Genomic DNA, 20,963 nt, shown 5'->3' on the forward strand with positions numbered 1-20,963 from the left:
GGCACGTGGAAAATGAGGAGGTGATTGGTGACAGCCAGCATGGCTTCACTAAGGGCAGATCATGCCTGAAAGTGTGGTGGCCTTCTACGACAGGGTTACAGCATTGGTGGATGGGGGAAGAGCAACTGACGTCTACCTGGACTTGTGCAAAGCATTTCACCTTGGCCCTATAAATTGGAGAGACATGGATCTGATGGATGGGCCACTCAGCGGGTAAGGAATTGGCTGGATGGTTGCACTCTTGCGTTGTGGTCAATGGCTCAATGTCCAGGAGGAGACCAGTGACGAGTGGTGTCCCCGAGGGGTCTGTACTGGGACCGCTATTATTTAACATCTCCGTCGGTGACATGAGCAGTGGGATTGAGCACACCCTGAGCAAGAGGGCAGACAACACCAAGCTGAGTGGTGCGGTCCACATGCCGGAGGGAAGGGATGCCATCCAGAGGACAGGCCTGAGAGGTGGACCCGTGTGAACCTCATGGAGTTCACCAAGGCCAAGTGCAAGGTCCTGCACCTGGGCCGGGGCAAGCCCAAACATGAATCCAGGCTGGGTGACGAGTGGATCGAGAGCAGCCCTGTGGAGAAGGACTTGGGGGTGTTGGTTAATGAAAAGCTTGACATGAGCCAGCAATGTGCACTTGTAGCCCAGAAAGCCAGCTGGACCCTGGGCTGCACCAACAGCAGTGTGGCCAGCAGGGTGAGGGAGGGGATTGTCCCCCTCTGCTCCGCTCTCATGAGACCACACCAGGAGCCCTGTGCTCAGCTGTGGGGCTCCCAAGCACAAGAAGGACAGGGACATATTAGAATGAGTCACTAGGAGGGCATGAGGATGATCCAGATGATGGCTGGAGCACCTCTTCTACAAAGACAAGGAGGGTGGTGAGGCCCTGGCACTGGCTGCCCCGAGGAGCTGTGGGTGCCCCATCTCTGGCAGTGCACAAGGCCAGGCTGGATGGGGCTTTGAGCAACCTGCTGTAGTGGAAGGTGTCCCTGCCCATGGCAGGGGGGTTGGAATTAGACAACCTTTAAGGTCTTCTCCAACCCAAACCATTCTATGATGAGATCAGCACATATATACTGAGATGAGAATATCTAGAGTTTGAGGTCAAGATGCTTATTATAATGCAGAAAAAAAGCAGACTGGGAGCAGGGGCTCAAGCCCCAGCATTGCAGAGGTGAGGGCACTGACTAACCCTGTCTCCCTAGCTTGCATCTTCCTGCGCAGAGTTGCTTGGAGACTTAAATGTGCATCTGATATTAGACTAGATGTCATTTTTAACAATGTCTGGAGCAGGTCGGATGAAGGTACTTCTGTGGCTGCAGTGCGTCTGAAATTCCTTACTGGTCAACTTTTTCTCCCTGTGCTGAACCTATGGACTGATTTCTCCTGAGGGTCAAATGGCTTAGAAGGATTTTGACAACTCTGGCACAGCTCTCATTTGGAGTTCAGCAGTAAGAAGTATTTTAAGAACTGACTGACACATGTTTTGGGTAGGGCTCGGTACTATATCACTTAACCTCTGTACCCAGGCAACCATAAATCCACTTCCTTATCTTTTATGGGCTTGAATAGTTATAAATACTGGTGGCGAAGGCGAGCATTTTTCTCTTATACTTGTGCTAATGGGTAATACGAAGGAGGTTGGGGAAAGTGAGCTCTGAGTATTGCTGCCCAAACCAGAGGGAGGAAGAAAGTTTTAACCTGCTTTTGGCTATGAAAAGCAGATGCTATTCTGGCTGTTTAAAAAAAAAAATAAGTTGCTAACCTTTTTTCTCTGGTGTACATTAGACACGTAATCCTTTATCCTGCAGCTATGCAGTAGAGTGTTCAGTGTGACTAATACAGGGCTTTAAAATAAAAGAAGGAAAAAAGGGGGGAGAAGCTCTGTTGAGCATTTACTGGCCATCCTGTGCTCTGCACTGATCGTAACCAATGGAGTTTGTTGCACTTCAGCACAGGCAATAGGTTAGCTGGAACTACTGCGTCCTCTGAATTAATTCACTTCCTATGATTTAAGGTGGATCTTTTTTTCTCTAAACAAGAGTGGACTGTCTGCATTTTTCTATAGGAGGAGAGACTGAGTCTAACTCCTCATTTCAACCAAAGCATACTGGACGTGACAACTTACATCAAACTTCTTAGCTTTGGCGCACTCTAATAGTGTGGCTAAGCACAAAGAATTGCTTTTGATGTAATAACTTGGCTGAGTAATCAGTGCACAAGCTGAACTCATAGTTGATAGGTTTGAGGTCTTACAGGCGAAGGCAACTGGAGGCTTGTTTGTTAGGAAGAACACTAATGGTGAACACACCTTTGGATGTGCTGCTGGTCCCACCTCGTACTGCTCTGTGCTGGGGTTGCTTCAGTTTGTAAGATGGTGGTAAATTCCTTTTCTCATTAGTTTTCCATCCTTTTTTTTTGGGTGAGGAGATTAGGTCAGGGATTGTCTTACTTTTTCTTTGCAGATGTGTATAAATCAATGGCATTCCGTGGGAGCTGGTGCCCTGCTGTGTTCCATCACTTTTAGTTTTGAGTAGTAAGATGTGACAGCTCACCTCTGTCGTGCAGGTTCTCTGCCTTTTGGTCTTGTACTTTCATGCGAGCTGCTTCTTGAGCCGGTGGCTGAAATGCTGGGGGGCTTGCTGTTCTGTATCTGTGCTCTTAGTCATATGGGCTGAATTTTTGGGTAGACCTGTATAGAGCCAGGAGTTGGACTTGATGATTCTTATGGGTCCCTTCCAACTCAGGATATTCTATGATTCCCACTGTGACTGCCAGCACTTGATGAGTGTAGATGTTTAGTAGTTAGAGCAGAAAGCTTAAACTTGCTGGAACAGGAGAGACGTAGAATGTTTGTTCTTATCTACAGAGGCAGTTAAGTAGCACCAGGACCTGGTAAGGTGTTTCTCTTTGAGCCGTATGTTTGCAGCCGGAAAAACTTGACTGTCTATAAGGGAAGTCCTCTCAGCCAGTGCCTCTGAGTGCTTTCCTTGGAGCATGTATCCTGAGTAGCTGGAAGGCTACACCATCAAGAAATAATGTAGTAGTGGAGCATGGATGTTTCAGTCTTGGTGAAGTGTGAGAAGAAAGACCCTGCTCCCAACTGGTTAATCTGTGCTGCTTGGCCAGAGCGGTGGGCAGCTGATGAAACATTTGTCCATCTGTAGCACGTTTTCCAAAATGCTAAGAATAAGATAGAGAATTAGAAAGAAATCCAAGTCTATTTTCATCCAGATTTATTATGGCTTTCTAGTTTGGTGTTCCCAGGAAGATTTACAAAGAAAAATGTAATTGCTTGCCTTATCCTCTGCCTTCTGTGGAAATCCGAAGGAAGCCTGTCTGGGAGTGTTACAATGCAAGGGGAACTGGAGGCACTCCAGGTGAAGACACAAAGGGTCTAATTCTGTTTCAGGACTTGATTCAAGATTTGGCATCTAGAAGGTAAGCATCCTTCTCAGTGGGAATTGTTGTTCCAGACCAGAAAGATTAGACCAATCTCAGTGGAGAAGAAAATATCTCAAACTTTCTGAAGTGGCTTGTGGCAGGTTCTTCCTTTGAGCAGTAAGCGTGTTGGCACAGGTGATGACTACTTGTTCCTGAAGGCAGATGTGTGACACAATATATCCAAAGCATTGACTGGCTAAAATATCAGCAGCTCACTGAAGGAAAGCAAAGACAATGGCAACTGCGTGAAAGGAAGTGAGAACGAGCACAGACTGGTCTGCGTGAGGAATTCAGGTTTTCTTAAGTGCCTGCCACTGGGGTGTGATGGTATGTGAGCAAATATCTATCCAGAATGTGCTGGGCTCACTCACTGCAGGCTCTGAAGATGTGACACATTCACAAAGATCAGCTCTGAGCCTAAAACTCCTCTTTTTCGGATTGAGTGGCCATACTCTGCCAGGAATGTCCTGCCCCAGCTTCGTTGGGTAGATGGTGTAGGAAGGCCTATGACCCCAGGAAAGTGTAAGTACTCTATAGATGTAGGCTCGTTTAGGTTGAGTTTAAGCTACTGAGCACGTTAATAGCAGGATGCCAATGACTTGCCAGGTAGAAAATGAGGACAAATCAAAGGGCAGATGCACCTGGAGGGGTATGGCCTTGTGAGGTGCCATTGCAGTGTGCCATGCTTTGCCCTGGGAGGACAGCAGAACAGCACAGACAAAATTTCCATCTGTACAGACATGCAACTGGCATGAAACCTGGGCTTAAAAGCATCTTTTCTGCAAGCAGTATTTACTCTTGGAATGTGTTAAAACAGGAGGCCTCAGCTTTTAACCTTTCCAAAGAAGAAATGAGATCATCCATGCAAATATAATGTCTTTCGTGGGAAGTACCAGGCTGGAGTGACAGCTTCCCGTAAGCTGCAATCCTCTTTTTGTCTCTCTTTAGTCCTCTCTCAAGCCTATCTGTAACACGTACCTGTATTCCACAGAAATAGACTCGCTTCTTCCAGAGCTGAGTGTGATGAGTTGGATGGCTCTGACAGCAGCATTGTCAGCTGGTTTTTAGCTGGGCTTCGTTAAGCCAAGGCACTAATACTTTTTGATTCATCTGTTTGACTACACATGAAAGGCTTAAAACAGCAGGCTCCTAAACTCTCCACTGGAATTGTTTGCAGATGCAGACACTTAATGGTGAAAAAAGTATGCTTTAGAGCCTGAAGAGGGCTATCTAAACCTGTCCTCAGCGCTTTCAAGCCATAAATAAGACTTCAGGCATGTTTGGCTGAGGAAGCTTGTTAGCTTGGCAGGGGAGGGGGGTTCTTTCCCCTGTAATTTAAAAGATTGATTCCTAATTACCTACCTGAACGTTTGGTGTCGTGCATGCTGAGTGGCTGAATGTGGTGGCTGAAGATATAATTTCCCTTTGGGGGGTCCTTGTAATTGTATGGGCAGCGAAGTACCTGATCTTGTCACCTTTTGCTACAGGGAAACGTTCAGGTCCTGGAGATCCCAGTGCCTTTTCCGCAGCGTGGGAAGGAAAGGGAAAACAGAACTGCTTGTTTCACACATTCCTGGGCTGTGCTTGCTTCTGCAGTATCCCAGCACTCTCCCAGCAACGTGCGAGGTGACGTGGGTAATGTCTGTCATGTGCTGGTTGTGCTTTCATCTTCTTCCCAGGGGTGGGTGCTGTGCAGTCATCTTGCTTCAAATGTGCACAACTTCTATACGCTCGTTAAAGACAGGACAGCGAAGGGAGCACGTTGCCATCCATAGACAAAGCTGCTCTCAGTGCTGCGATGCACACATTGAGTGGTGATGCTGTTCACGGGAGGAGGAAGGTTTTGTGGCTGCTTTCACTCTAACATGATTTAACTATGCCTAGATTCAGTCCATGGTGCAGAGAAGGATGCAGCCTGTCAGAAGAGGGGACTGTATGGTTTTCTCTGTAGTTCAAGAACTGATTTGATGGTGTCTAAAGAAATCAAACTGAAGCGAGCACTATTTTGCTCTGTTGATACAAAATCCTTCCTTTGATGCCTGCTGTCAGATGTGCTTTCGCAAGCTTTGCACTCAGTGTACTGGAGCCAGCCCTGGCACTGGTGCCTCTTGCTCCACAACCATTATGTTAGTGGGATGGGGAGGTATTAAAGCAGATCCCTGCTGGGCTGGTGGATTCTGGTAGGGGGGTTCTCTATTGCAACTGGAGTGATCTGGAAAATAAATGCTAAAGAAACTTAATGTCTAATAAAAAAAAATTTTTTTTGAGCTGGATTTTTTTTCAGAGCCTTGGGATACTGGAATTCATTTGGAAAGCTCAGGGATTCAGTATGAAAGTAAGGGCAAGAACAGTTTATCTTTGCTTAAAAATAAGTGGGAAATGTGTGTGGAAGGACGAGCCAAGTCCTTCACTCTGATATGGTTTTAAATTGTGACGTTTTGAATTAGAGGTGAGCTGGATGAAAGGAAGGGGATGAGGCTGTTTTGCTCTACTGGGTCTGGTTGGGATGGAGTTAAGTTTCTTCACGGCATCCTGGGTGGTGCTGCACGTCGGATTTGTGACTAATGCAGTGCTGATGCCAGGCTAGCATTTTGGCTGCTGCCGAGCAGTGCTTGCACTGTGGCGAGGCTTCCTCTTGTTCCTGCTCAGCGCTGCCAGCGAAGGAGCCCAGGCTGGGCAAGGAGTTGGTGGGGACACAGCCAGGACAGCTGCCCTGAATGACCCAGGGCATGTATGTGCTGTATGACCCCGTGCTCAGTTCCTTTCGTGAGCTCTGGGTTTCCATCCCAGGACAAGAGCTGCTTGTCAGGCCACTGTGCGAGGCCACAAGAGACAGACAGGCTTTCCCCAAACAGCTGTGCTAATTAGGCTTGTACCACGTTTATTTCATTTTCTGGAAGATTTGTTTCCCTGGTAGAACAAATGAAGCTGGAAGCACTTTTTGTTTTGGTTTGTTTTTTTAATTTTACAGGTACAACTCACTTTTACAAGGAGCAACATGAAGTCTTGCACCTAGAATCTATGTAGTTCTACATGGCTTGCTTCATTTCAGGAAAAAATACAGATGGCATGACCTGCTCTGCGTCCCTTCATCTGGTTCTAGCTGTGCTAAAAAACATCTACTAGAGCCTGACCTCAGTTGCAGACTAAATCCTGTGCAAATGTTTGCTGTAAACAATGTACTTCTTAATCAGAGGAGTTAAAAAGAAAAAAAGGCATGCCTGATTCTGAAGGGAATGAACATTTCCCAAAACATAAACACACAGCAGTAGCTGCTTTCCCTTCGTCGGCTAAGATAAAACCTCACAGCTTGATCAAAACATTAGCTATACTAGCTGCACGTGAATTACTGGATGCTGTGTGTGTTTATAGGATCCGTGTGCCTGGCTCTGAATTTATAGAATTGTCAACATCCTGCTTTTAGGTTGCTCAAGGTTTGGTTTGTTATGCTGGCCACTGTAATGCAGAACGTCATGCAGAATTGAACTGCCTTAGTTAAATGTAGCTGCACTACTGGGCCACTTAGCAACTCAAGGTGAAAACTTTTTTTTTTTTTTCCTTCTCCTTCTGGCAATTAAGAGGAAGGGAAAGGGAGAAGAGATGTGGAGAAAAGCACTTCCCTTTTATGAGAAGCCTACTGAAGATGCTCAAGCAGAAAGGAGAACATGAAGAGGAGGGATTGCCACATGGGACGATGGGCACGCAGAGGACTTGGGGGACTGCCATTGCCACCTGGGTGGAAAGAGCAGTCCTGGGACAGCGATGTGGAAGCTTCTTCCACGTAGAGAGGCAGGAAGGGCTGCAGTGGTTTAACCAGTGGTAGACGGTGGGCAGTGACAGAGAAACTTGTGGGGGAATGGCAAAAGCATGGGACATCGGACTGTAGGTCATTTCACTATAAATGATAGCCATCTGTGACTTCCATGGTTCTGAGGACACAAATACTGTGTTTACCCAGTCTCAGATCTGGAGGGTACAACTTGTGTTCTTTTACCTTGGGGAATCACTCATCTTTCAGAGCAAAGAAATCCCTTAATTTAAACAAGTTTCATTAATTATAGGGAGAAAATATATACTTAGGTGTATGTGTTTTTCTGAACTTGATATCAATGGGTTCTTGCTCCATGGAATATTCTGGAGGGGAGAGTAAGGTGTGTGTTTTGAACAGGCCTTGTACACTGAACCAGCTAGCTGGCCTCTTCTTGATGCTGCATTACAACTGTGCAAGGCACAAAGTGTAATATGTGATTACTAAAGGTACTTCACAGCTGAATAGCGAAGCACTTTGCTAGTCCTTTCAGGTCTTTTGCTCAAAGCAAAAGGTAAAGTTTGCTAATACCAGCAGTGTTGTTGCTGCCTCTTACTTGCTAATGTCTGCTTACATTTTTTTCAATTGCATGAAAAAGCAGCCTAGTAAATTAGAAGCACTCAGTAGGCATTATGCTGCTCTTAATTATGTGGAAGCACAGACAACATTCACAACAGTAATAGGAAAACTACCAAAGCAAATGCAGCAGGCCGTTAAATGCCAAATTAAAGTCTGAGCTCTTGAATGAAACTAAATTTGCATGTTGATGCTGCACACTGTGAGTGTGGGGGTCCACAGTTCACTGAATAATCCCCTAGTTTTATCTAGTGCGTGCAGTCCTTATATGAAAAGTGTCTTTGCAGCTGGGTTCATGCGTAAGCTAGGAGGCAAAGGATATAATTAGACTTTGCGCTGAGATTTGGTGGCATGCTTCTGGATTTCTGCTCTACCGCAAGGAGGAGGTGAACTGCTCTGCTCCCCTTGCATCCTACCTGAGCAGAAGTAGGGAGCCAGGTCGGGTCCAGCCAGACAGGCACTTGAGTGCAACACCAGTACTTCTCCCTGCAAATAAGAGCAGTGATTTATCTGACTGAATGGGTTTGGAGAGGCTGAGCAGGATCACTCAGGATCGGTGGTTTCTCCTGGGGGACCAGAGAATTTTGTACTAGGTTTTTAACAAACCCTGAAGTCAGAGATGTGGTTGTCAAACCACGCTCTTGAGATTGCTAGGGTTAACACGCAAGTATGCTCAAATTCATCTTCCATTTGCTGTGCTTTAGGTCCACGTCCACAGTCCGTAATGACGTTGCCATTACTGGTTACTAGACTCTTACACCACATGTGGCATTCTTATTTTCCCCCTTGGGAAAACATTCCTTGGTCTTCAAGTAATGATAGATGAAAAAAGCTAGGATTTTTTCTGTCCCCTAGATTTTTCTCTCCACACTGCTGCCGCATTATCACTCTAGATTTGTGAATTACACTTCTTGTGGCTTTCAGTTGACCCAGGCTCCTGGAGCTGCTCTCGGTTTGTTCATGCAGCTTTCCAAGGTTCGCAGCCTTGAAATGTCAGGAGGTGGGGGGGGTGCCAACAAACAGCTCCGGAGTTTTTGCAGCTTGTGAGACCCAGGGGTTAATGAGAAAGCAATCGCTGCACCTCTTTGCATAACTTTTTGGACCGTGTCACCTCTGATTTATGCATGTTTCTTCTTCCTGTCACACTTGGGTTATTACTTATTACGTATTACTGAAGCCTAGCAGGTGTTAAAGCTTTCAATCCTCAGCTGAGGTCTCAGTGTGTGCTTGCTGTTATCTGTCAGGGTTTATTTGGCTTATGGCCCTAAGGTGGCCACTTCTGTGATATTCCCTGTGCAGTCATGGCACACGTCTAATTTCTCATTCAGTGATACAGGCACCGTTTTCACTGCGTGGCTGAGATCCATAGCAGAGAGAATTGCCTGGACATAGTCCTGGAGTAAACTTATTTTCATTACAGCAATGCCTGCCAGCGTTTTGAAGCATGAGGGCTTCACAGTGGAATGTCTTTTCTGCATTACGTATCTGTAATGAAACTTAAAGTATGAATTAAATAGGACTTGAATTGAATTGCTAAAATGTCTCAGGGCAAGCTGGTAGCAGAACATGCATTAGAATTGAGGTTCATATGTCACTGGCATTGCAGTGAAACAGGCACCAAAACGTTTTGAATGGAAACCATAAAGCATCCTGTCATTTGAAGACAATAGCTGTGGTAATTCTGAATGCCCCGATTGCTTTTCTGTAGGCACCAGGGGATATTTATCATTGCAGGCTCCTGTGGGCTTCAGATACAGTGGATTTAATCCAGGTAAGTTGAAGCTGGCATGAGTTGGTAGCTCAAATCCTACAAAACAAAACTTCACCTGAATGTAAGTAAAAAGACAGACATAGCTCATGTTTTAGTTAAAAAATCAGAATACACATGCATATATTTCTGAATTATATATGGGAAAAAAAAATAAAAAAGAAGCAGTGGAAAGACTGTAATAAAGCAGGCTAGCAACAACAGCTAATTATGCTGCCTGTCTAGTCCTTATAATTCCAGGAAATACTTGCAAGTTTATCTCAGGCTACCATCAGGGATCTTATGTACAGGTTCATGTAATTACAATGAAATTTTTTGTTGGGTTCAGTCTCGCGTGGCATGCATTTTGTGTGCAATTACTAGCTCAGCTGCTTGGGGCTCTGGATTATTTTGTGCTGATTGTGCAAAGCCTCCTCTGACAGAGGGGAGGAGCTCTGCACCCAGGTATGCACGAGGGGATTCCCTGTGTAGAAAGAAAGCCTCATTTTTGGGATTGGAAATACTGTATTTCTTCTGTATCCTCCATTTTTGGGACAGCCAAAGGAAACTACACCTGCTTAATGCCTCCAGGGCTGGCCAGGGAGTCCATTCAGAGCCCATGTGCAGTGGTGTCTTCTGCTGGGTGCCTGAAATTGGCTTCGCCCCTGTTTCTGTAGGATCACTTCACCCTTTTCCCTGTGCCCCTAATGCTGGGTGCAGGCTTCCAGCTCGAGGGTCTGGTTTATTTGGTCTCAGACTGTCAGGCTCCTAATGGGAGTAGCTGTAACATCAGTGTCCAAGAAAATAGGTGTGACTGGCAGTTACTTTTCCCCTCTGATAATATCATATTAACATTGGATTTTTAAAATACTTCTAAGGAAAGAATATGGCTGTGTATACGTAAATATTCGTATTCCCCTAATCCTGGGCAAAGGGAATAAAAAAAATTAAAGCAAAAAACCCCTTACCACCTGGAAAGAGAGAGCTCTACAGCAATCCCTTTTCCCCTTCAGAAATGGAAGCAGACTGGAAAGTCTCTTGTTTTAGATTTAAGGGAGAGCACTGACAGACATGATATTATATGTTCCTTTCCATGTGTTTTTTTCCCCACTGCTTTTATTATCATTGTTCTACATGCATGAAAATTCCCTCATAAATTTAAGAAATGTAAAGGGGAAGCAGTTGTCAAACTGATTTTGTTCTTTGGAAACGCATCTCTGCCAGGGTACTTGTTAGGCTTGCTCAGAAAGGGCTTTGTAGCATTTTCAGAGCCCTGTATATGACCATATTAAGCCTTGATATTACAAGTACTTCCTCACAGTGTAAGCTGGAAGAATTAAAAAGACCAAATGGTGGCTCTGTATGGACAGAGTGTTTATTGCTGAAGCTGTAGCTGCCTCTGGTGGGACAAAGATAAACCTTGCTTTAGTCTGAGTTTTCTACTATATATTTCTAATATATATATATATATATATAATCATGCTCTTTTTGACACCTTTACATCTGTTACAATGCCTTTTTTCCCCACCTGGAGGCTGTGTTTGTCACCACCATTCCTCGTGCAGCATGGATGTTTGCATGGGGCTCTTGAGGACCATGTAGCATCAAGGAACACAGATCTTCCAGACCATGAGGAGCACATGAGCTGGCAGTATCTGGAGATGAAGCAGCTTTGTGGTATATCACAGTCACTTGTAAAACACAACCGTCTCTCCAGCACTCCTTGGAATAGCTCTGGGCTGAGAGGGGCTGCTGGGGCCTCCCGTGTGAGGCTCTGCTGTCATACCATGCCCTGCAGTCACTCTTCAGCTGGGAGGAGGACTCTTTTTCTGCTGACACAACGTCTGTGCGGTGTTGTGTTTGTCAGCTGTTCGCCCCGCTGCTGGTTCATGTATTTAAGCTCTCGTTTTGGTTCCTTAAAAGCTCATGGGGTGGTTGAGAGCGGTTGTGTAGTGTTGCTCAATGCATGTTTTCTGTAGCTGGCTTTACAGAACACCCTGCTGCTTAATTGTCTGTGACTGAACTGGTTCTTTCTTGTGCAGGACACGGACCCCCAGGCAGAGCAGTCATACATACACGTGCTGTATCTGGCTCTGGTCCCCAAAGCAATCTCCTTACTCACTGAGCTTTCTGCTTTCACCAATTTTCTCTAATTTCTGAGCTTGCAAAGCATGTGTCCTAATAACGTTGGCCATAGCCTGTTATAAATATATGTTAGCCCTGTGTAGATAACTATATGAGCTTTATGAAATAAATATGCAGCTCGGAAGCAGGGAAGTCAGAACATCCCTCCCTCTTGCTATTTTGGTCTAACTTACTGGATTTTCTCCTTAGCTCATGGCAGATTTTCAGCAATACGGAGAAAAGATGTTCAATAAGTATGAAAAGATTTACACTATTCTTCTAGGACAAATACAGCTATCTAGGACAAATATAGCTGTATCCAGCAGCTATATTGCAAATGCATTTTTTGCCAGAAGGTGGCAGAGTGGAAGGTTTTGCATTTACTGTTCCGGGAAGGTGATTGCCTTTTGTCTCAGCTGATTTTAAAATTGCCTTCTGCCCCACAGGGAAGCTGGCACATGTCCTCATGTAGTTCTACTGCCAGCCAGGTCAGATGTTGGACAAATCAGAAAAATAAGGTTTGGGCTTTAGGACTGCCAAACAGTGACCTTCCCTGACACACAGTGCTATCTTTGAAGGTAAACTAATCCACTGAAGACATTACAGTTTTTGTTAAAATAGAAAGTCTGTGCATGTAGGCAAAGAGCTAAATGTATACAAGACTACAAGCTTTGAAACTTTAACCAAAGCATTTAATTAAATAACGCTATTCAAAAGAGTTCAACTAGCTAATCTGTGGCCCTGTTATCGTACTAAATCATAAAGAAGCAACAATGCAAAGTATATTTTTCCTGTTTAAATGTTTCATCAGATTGTGTTTGTACCAATTCCTAGAATATTTATTGAAATATGCATTGCCTAATTCTCCATACACCTTGCAGAGCTGGCATATATCTGGAGAAGAGAAATTGAAATATGTACTCGATCTGTTCTTATTACCCAATACAGTGCTTTTATTCTCTCTGTAAGGCAGGCATCAATCTAGTACTTGCAACAGCCTGCTGGAGCTGGGGTTTGTGTCCAGCTGTCACAGACGCATCAACTTTGGAACAGCAAAAGCAAAGGTCCTCCTGCTGTGTCTCTCTGCTTCAGGATGTAATGGACTGGTTCACTCTGTGAACTGTTTGATCACACCATGCCTTGGAGGATGCTGCGTGTGCTGTGAAGAGAGTAAAACGGGATTCCTGAGCTGGGGGCTGCCCTTGCCAGTGGTGCACAGGCAGGACACAGTGCTGGAGCTGGCTGCAGGGATCTGGGGCTGTTGGAAGCCCAGGACAAAGTGAGGGGATGGACCAGGGCCAGGACCATCCAGTTGGTCCAGCAGCAGCAGCAGAGGAGTTGAGGCTGTGGGCAAGGTTGCAGCCACAGTCCAAGGCAGGACTGGAGACAGGCCTGCCTGCCGCAGGGCTTGGTGCAGGACTGGGTGCCCATGGCCATGGGTTGGACTGCAGATAAAGGCTCCTGGTATGTCTGCTCAGGGCAGTTAAAGCCTATTTACACTCAGGGTCCTGGTAGTTTGCAGTGTGCTGATCTTTGTGGTTGTGTACTTAGCTCTCTCTTTCTTCCAGCGGTGTCTTCATTGATTTTTCCCTGTGCTGATGCTACCTGGAAAGCTTGCTGCTCCCCAGGCTTTGTAAGAATGGGAAATGTTTTCACAGATAAATATTGATTAGGCAATGAAGTCCCGCTTTATGACTTTCCACATTCAAACAAGGTTCCCAGTATCGCTTTGAGAAGCAAGGACAAGATGTATCAGGCAGCCTTTTCTGTTGCTTAAGTAGGTCAGTACTGGTCTGCACCCCAATTTAATGGATTCTAAGATTGCTCTGATCTAAACTGGTGTTTTGGCAGTAGATAGTCTTTTGAGGGTGCTATGGCTGTCCTATAGTCCTTATTGGCCAAGGATAATTCCTTTGCAGAAATAAATCCAGGCTTACCAACTGACTTGTACTATGTAATTTGTCATCTGTTGGCCAACTCCTGGTCCAAAGCTCACTTCATAGGTTACCTTCTCATCTAATCCTTAGCTGGTCGCTTCTTATAGCTGGATCAAACTGCAGTACAGTAAACACAGAGTTGAGACAACATTCCAGCTTGACAATAAATCATGGAAGCCTCTTCTCAAATGTAGGTAGGGGGCTGTGTATATTCCACCCTAGCCAACTTGATTATGCTCGGGACTTGTGATGCTTTCCCTGTGATGTACTGCACAGCACCTTGTCTTGAGATGAGACACCGTACAAGCAACAGTAAACTTTCTCAGAACTCAGCTGGGTTTTGTCATGCTTGTGAATAAAATTCAAGATTCTCCGATTTCTGGTCTTTTGTGGACTGAACTGGTGTTGAGCTTCCTCTTGTCACTTGGTCTGTCTTTTCTGTCCTTTCTCTTCCATATGGCCCCTGAGATGCACTCAGACACTCAGAGGCCCCTGGGGTGCCAGCCTGGCAGGACAGAAAAGCTTCCTGCCTGGACAGTGGCACTGCCATTCCCCAGACCCAATGTGCTTGGCTCCATGTGGGGCAGCTGGGGCTGAGGACATGTTTGATTATGTGAGTGAGTGACCTGGGCCTGGGAGCGGGGGAAAAAAGAGAAATTGAGACATCTTAAAGGAACTGGAGACCTCTGGGTTGTATGAAAAGGCAGCTGGAGGGTTGTGGGTTGCAACTGATGACATCAGAGGACCCACTTGGGGACTCTGAAAGAAAATCGGAGGCCAGTGGTCAATGAGGAAAGGTAAGGTTAAAAAAAAAAAAGGCCCTGCACCTAGTGATAGAGCACTAGTGAAGTGCACCTAGAGATAAACACGAGGGATGAGGAACTGACACTGGGGCTGCTCTGCATCCTCCCAGGTCCCCATGTTTCTCTATAGATGTGTCTTGATGTAGGTGGTTGCCCTGTGCTGGCTGCAAGAGGCAGAAATGGACAGGCCTCTTCGCTTCTTTCCTACGGCTTTGTAGGACCTCATTTTTTTCTTTTTACTTAGGTGAGTAAAAGTCTATGCAAGCAATCTTTGCTGGAGTTGGCATGGCTAATCTGAATTTCCAGTGCCATAGCAGCCTCAGATATTTCATAGTAGAATCAGAGCTGTAGAATAATGTGACTGGCTTTAAATCTCTGCTTTAATGGTGTGGTTTATATCACCTTTCTGGTATGTGACCTTGTCTGAGTTTTTTTCAATTACGTCCTGTAGCCTTAACGGCACAGAATCCATTTAGAAAGTAAATTGATATCCCTTTGACCCTAAGGTTTGGGGGGTTTAGGTAACAGGATCCTGTAATGGAAAGATTAGCTGAAAAACCTGTAAGCACTTCTGAGCTCTGTCAGATGGTGTCTGCACTTGAAATTCTGAAGAAGCGTACACTTCTTCCCCTTGCAGCCCACACCTGCCACATGATAACACCACTGAATGTGGGCTGATGTACGTTTATGTGCTAGGCAGCCTCTTCTGAGAGGATGGGAGCCCAAGGGGTCCAGTGAGACTCTGTTGTGGCCTAAGCTGGTTAGGCAGCGATGTACCACACGGCTGCCTGCTCCCTCCCTTCCTCCCAGCACAAGGGGGTAGAAAATCGGAAGAGCAAACGCAAGACTTGTGGGTTGAGTTAAAAGTACCTCAGTAAGCAAAGTTAAAGATGGGTTATTAACCAAAAGATGGAAGAAAAGGAAAGAAAGAAAAAAAAAAGCCAAAGAAACACAAGCCAACAGTGATAAAGAGAACAAGTGATGCAGAAGTGTCGTCTCCTACAGAGCCAGGCTGAGGGAGCTGGGGGGGTCAGCCTGGGGAGGAGAAGGCCCCAGGGAGGCCTTGTAGCAGCCTGCCTGTGCCTGAAGGGGCTGCAGAACAGCTGCGGAGGGACTCTTTGTCAGGGGTGGGGTGATAGGACATGGGTAATGGCTTTAAACCAAAGGAGACTAGATTTAGATTAGGTTTGTGGAAGAAATTCTTCATTCTGAGGGCGGTGAGGCCCTGTCCCAGGCTGCCCAGAGGAGCTGTGGGTGCCCCATCCCTGTGCCCAAGGCCAGGCTGGCTGGGGCCTGCTCTGCTTGAGGGGTCCCTGCCCATGGCAGAGGGGTTGGAACTAGATGGAAATTGCATGTAGGAAAGAGGTGTGCTTGGGAGAGAGCTGAGACCATGCGATGCAATACTACCTCAGCAGGCATCTTCCTGGTACGAGCACTGTTTGGTGACCCATACTTAGGTAGGGTAGTACATACAGAATGGCAACTTTTTTCCATCCCGGTAGTAAACTGTTGACATGCAGGCAGTGTAATTGGGGGTGGTGAAAAGACACCATGAATCTTCAGAGCCAGATCTGCCAAGTGAAGGTGACAATTAAGTTGCTTTATAATTCTATTATCCCCCAAGGCCCTCGGCATGGAATAGCCAATATTAAAGCCCTCCCCCATTTGGTACTCAGCTGGTACCATCGCAGCACTCTGGTGTATGGGAAGTGCAAATGCATTTGTCATCCCTGGATCATGTGTGGGAGAGGAGCTCCTGGGCAGACCGAGGTCTTTGGAATGAGAGCACCTGCTGCAGAAAGGCTTCAGGAGGGAAGACTGGGGGCTTCAGAGGCATTCACTGAGGCCTGCAGGGACATAAGGAAGGCAGACGTTTTGTAGAGACCTGGAAGACCATGGAATTTGTTGTAACTCAGAATATTGGGGTTGGACAGGTAACAACCCTCTCTGCAAGTAAGGAGAGAGGCTTCTTGGCAAATCCTTGTCCTACTCACCCTGTCTCCTCTAGTTTCAGGTAGCAGTTCTAGCTCATTCTTTGATAACGCCTATTTTTTTCCTGTTTAAAATTTCTTTGGGTATTTTGGATGAGTTCAGTATTAAAAACAAAAAAATCATGTAGACAATCCTACAGGTGATTGATCCAGGGATACTGCTGGATTAGACTTTGAGGTCAGTTTGACCTTGACCCTCCCCTTCTGGGATTGATTAGATGCATTTGGTACTGGTAATTTTATGAAATATATATATGTACATAATCTGTCGTATGTGTAGTATTGATATTGCTGTTAAAGTATCGACAAGTTTGTAATTGATAATAAGTATATGCACTGCCATAATATTGCTAGATTTGTTGAATATATAATACCAATCTATATTGGCTGCTATGTTGCTGATTTTAACTACCTCTAATTGCCTTCCTACTAGCTCTAATTGCTGATGCTAGTTATTAGTACCATTCTCTCAATATCTACTCTCTATATATGCTTTCCTGGTAATATCTGTAATAGCTTGATATCTAAATCTTATATATTTACCTTATTAACCACAATTTACTTGCTAGTGCTGATTTGTGGTAATCTGGAGGAAACAAATTATTAGAAAGTAAAGCCTCTGTATCCTTCAGTATTCCAGAATCCTGTGAACCTGCTGTTGCAATCTCTATATACCCTCACGTCAGATAACCCTTAGGTTGGGGCAGATGGGACACATTTCTCTCTGGATTAAGGGAGTTTGAGGCACTTAAAGTAAGAGATTTTATATGCAAATGCGTGTCCTTTGTTACTCTAGGGAGTTTAAGATTTGTTGTCACAAACAGCAGAGTACTGTAGGCTAGTTTCAGCTCAACATCCATGTGGAAACCAGTAATGAGTAGTGTCCCTCAGGGGTCTGTGCTTGGACCAATGTTATTTAATATTATCGTTGATGACCAGCTTTTCTCCTGTAGCAACAGGACAACGGGCAATGGTTTTAAACTGAAAGTTGGTTTTATATGCAATATAAATCTAAGTTTTTCATGATGAGGTTGCTGAGACCCTTGAAGGGGTTGCCCAGAGAAGCTGTAGATGTCCCACTGTTCAAAGTGGTGTTGGCTGGAGCAACCTGGCCTAGTGGGAGGGGTCCCTGCCCATGGCAGGGGCTTGCACTAGGTGATCTTTGATGGTCCCTTCCAACCCAAACCATCCTGTGCTGCTATGAGTCTATGATCTGATTAAAGGAGGGATTCCTTTTCATTGAGACCCCTTTGCTGTGAGCATTTCCTCCTTTCATAAACCTTGAGTGGACTGTTCCTCTCTGTCGTTCATAGGAAAACTAGGATAAAAGACAACTTTCTGCCTACCTGGAGGGGCTGGGCTGTTCTCTCCTTTCATGTATCAGAAGCAAACTTGTTGTGCCATTGCCTGGATAAAGCAGAATCGCTCCTCCGTACACCTTCATGGACTATTTTTTACAGAAGTATCTGTTAGACACCTCCTATAAATATCCATAATTTTCTGGGTTGTCTGGCTTTCATCAACCATTTTTCTATAGAGGAAATCCTTTGCAGTCTGGTGTCTTGCACTTCTTTCTGCCTATCCATAAAGCTTTAAGACCTGCTCCTTACACTTTCCCTAGGCTTTTCCTTGTTTTTGAAAAGTCCATCAAATAGCTTCATCAAACTGCTTCTTGGTGCATTTCAGGGCCTCCTTATAGCTGTCTTTTTTTGTTTGTTTGCTTGACCGTGACCATTCAAGACGACTGAGTTTGGAAACGGATATCACATGGAAACTGTCCTCAGCTCTCTCTTTTTTTGTGTGCTTGGATAATCCCTTCTCCCTAGTAGTTTATCAGAGTGGATAATAGCCTGTGATTACACCTGCCCATCATGATGGTGCACAATAAATGGTGGAAGTGAATGGCAGGTTCAGGCTCTGCAGGTGATTGATATGGTTCAGCTCTGGTAGTTGAAAAGCCAGAGATTCAGATGAGTTCGAAGATGTGTTGTGCCCCTCTGAACATCTTCTTGTTGTCTCTTTCCAGGAACAGCTGTATTTCTGTGAGCTTTATTCCCCAGACCTGGTGCTGGTCTGCGTTTTAAGATCATCTAAACTGTTGTAAAGCCTTGTTTGAAAATGAGCACTGGATGCACATATATGGCTGGGTGTATATTTATGGCAAAAGCCTGTATGAGTGGCATAATAACTTGAACAGTGTTTTTTGAGAGGGGGCTTTTGAAACCTTGAAATGACAATAGCTTACCAATACTAGTCATGCATATTTCTGCTAGCAGCATCTCCTGCTTGCCATCTAACAGCTTTCAGAGAGAAGCTGCATTTGAAGTGTGGTTCTGAATAGCAGCTCTTATTTGGTCTGCTGAATCTTCTTCAAGAATGGAAAATGAAAGTCCCATGAAACTTTAAGCACCCTCGTTGTGTTGCTGGTGTCTCACTGTCACTTATGTAGTTGCCTTTCTCATGCTATATAGGGTTGCACAAAACTGTAGAGGTATGGGGAGGAAAAAATACTGAGATTGAGGCTGCAATGGACTCACTGGGTGTTTTATTACTTGGCTAGAGAGGAATAATTAGTAATAGAAGTAACTTCCTAGGGCAAGAGTGGTAGCTGAGCTGACTTGAATGTTTTTTTATTAGTATGACTGATATTGCTCATGCTGTAGAACTTCGGCAAATGTTTCTGAACTAAAACCTCAAAGGTTGAGTTCTTCAATTTTGTCACATCTACTGGACCGGTTTCGCCAACAGTGCATGTGACAGGTATCTCACACAAAAATGTCTGGAATTCAGGGCAAAGTAACTTGTCCTTACACACCTCTGGCAGCTGGTGGAGACAAGCGTGTATCTTCTGTGAGGCTACCTTATATCAGCATGCTCAGGGTTGGCTCAAGAAATCTCTGGGCTAGTGAACAGATGGATTTGATGGAACAGCATAAATTTATTTTGACTGTGAAAACGACGCTGTTGAAAATCTATTGGGTCCTATGGTTCTGATGATGGGGACAAGTGTGTAGAGCATCCCAAGGGCTCTGTGAGAGGAGAAACTAGTCTTTTTGGCCCATGGAAATTCAAACTCCTGTGAAGAGAAATGCCTGCCTCTCCTGTTTGTCTTCCCCCGGAGTGTCTCTTTTCCTGCATTCGTGGTGAATCAGCCCCATGTATACGTACATTTGCTCTTGGCTTTTCTCCCTTGCTCTTAAAATTGTGACAGTGGGAGCCTGCTTAGAGAGGGAGCCTGCTGGGAAGGGAGCAGAGTAGTATGCATAGAGTGGATTTGAATAACAGAGGTCGGAAGACTTGCTTTAGAGATGAGATTTTCAGATACCAAGTGTTGATCTAGCCCTTTCACCATTTAACCTTGCTTTCTATGTGGTGGAAAATTATTGCCCCCATGTTCTTGCTTTGTTCTGTTACAATACTAAATACTCTCTGAGAGATGCTTATCCATGCTGTTAATGTGTAGTAATGGGATTGCTATTTTAAAAAATCGATACAAATATCACACTAAAAAAAGAAGAGTTTATAGATTAGTCTGTCAAAAGCTGTTTTAATAGATCTGTCTGACATTTGAGACACTTTCCCCAAAAGTACGCTTTCAGTTTCAAATTACTTTTTAAATGCTGCTGGTTGCAGATTCCAGGCTAGCTAATACAAGTTGTTAATGGTGAAAACCTTTCTCAGCAGTTCCAGAGAAACTGGAAATCATAAATGCTTTCATTATTTTTTCGATTGATCAGGAATGTGTTCTCTCACAAATGAGGGAGTGGCAGCTCCAAACACATGCTTTGTGTTTGTGGTTTCAGCTATCTGGGAGACTGGAGAAGCTGGAGAGTTGAAGCTGATGTGAAAGTTTGGAACAAATCTTTCTAATACTTCCATTTGCAGTGTGAAAAGTTGAATGATGCTGTCTTGATTGAGACTCTTATTTGAGATGAAAAAAAAAAAAAGAACTGCTAGCAGCTGTAATTATAATCTAGGTATTTGAAGTTCTCTTTAAAATCCTTCCAGATTTTAACAGTATTTCTTACCCTTCTCATTTCCCCAGCTCTGTATGGGACGTCTCATTGATCCTTATCTGTCAGTACTTTGCAGCCTTTCTTCTTCTCTGCTTCCTAAAGGCTTATTAACTACCAGTAACTGTAGTTGTTCATCAAATTCAGAAGTACTGGGGCCACATCTTTGGTGTATCTTTCTGGTTTTGATACCAGCTTCATTCTAGTTAACAGTGGTTCTGACTCAATAGAAATAATTCAAAAAATAAAAAATCAAAGTCCAGTTTGGTTAGTTTAGCTTTTCCTTCAGTACCGGCCTTTTCCCTGTCTTGTGTAACCAAGTCTCCTGATTTGTTCAGCAGTGGACCCTGATTTTCCCTAGTCTTCCTTTTGTCACACATGTGCTTACAGAACCCTTCTTGTTGTCTTTGACATCCTTGGCCAGATTCAACTCCTTTAGGACTTGAGCTTTCCTAACCTCATCCCTGGATACTCGGACAATGTCTCTGTATTCCTCCCAGGTTCCCTGTCCTTGCTTCC

General features: G+C 44.7%; 1 protein-coding gene across 9 annotated transcripts in view; it reads left to right on the forward strand.

The window, feature by feature from the left end:
- Nucleotides 1–20,963, forward strand: part of TRPM8 (transient receptor potential cation channel subfamily M member 8) — a gene marked incomplete at its 5' end in the record, with an annotated part of 141,129 nt that overhangs the window by 60,672 nt on the left and 59,494 nt on the right. The window contains one exon of one of the 9 annotated variants that reach the window (XM_080600174.1): nt 3,853–3,967. The exons of the other annotated variants lie outside the window; for them this stretch is intronic. Of the gene's footprint in view, nt 1–3,852; nt 3,968–20,963 lie in introns of those variants that run through there. 9 annotated transcript variants of the gene reach the window in all.

Source organism: Anser brachyrhynchus, assembly GCF_964034855.1.
Source record: "Anser brachyrhynchus genome assembly, chromosome: 7".
Lineage (NCBI taxonomy): Eukaryota > Metazoa > Chordata > Aves > Anseriformes > Anatidae > Anser > Anser brachyrhynchus.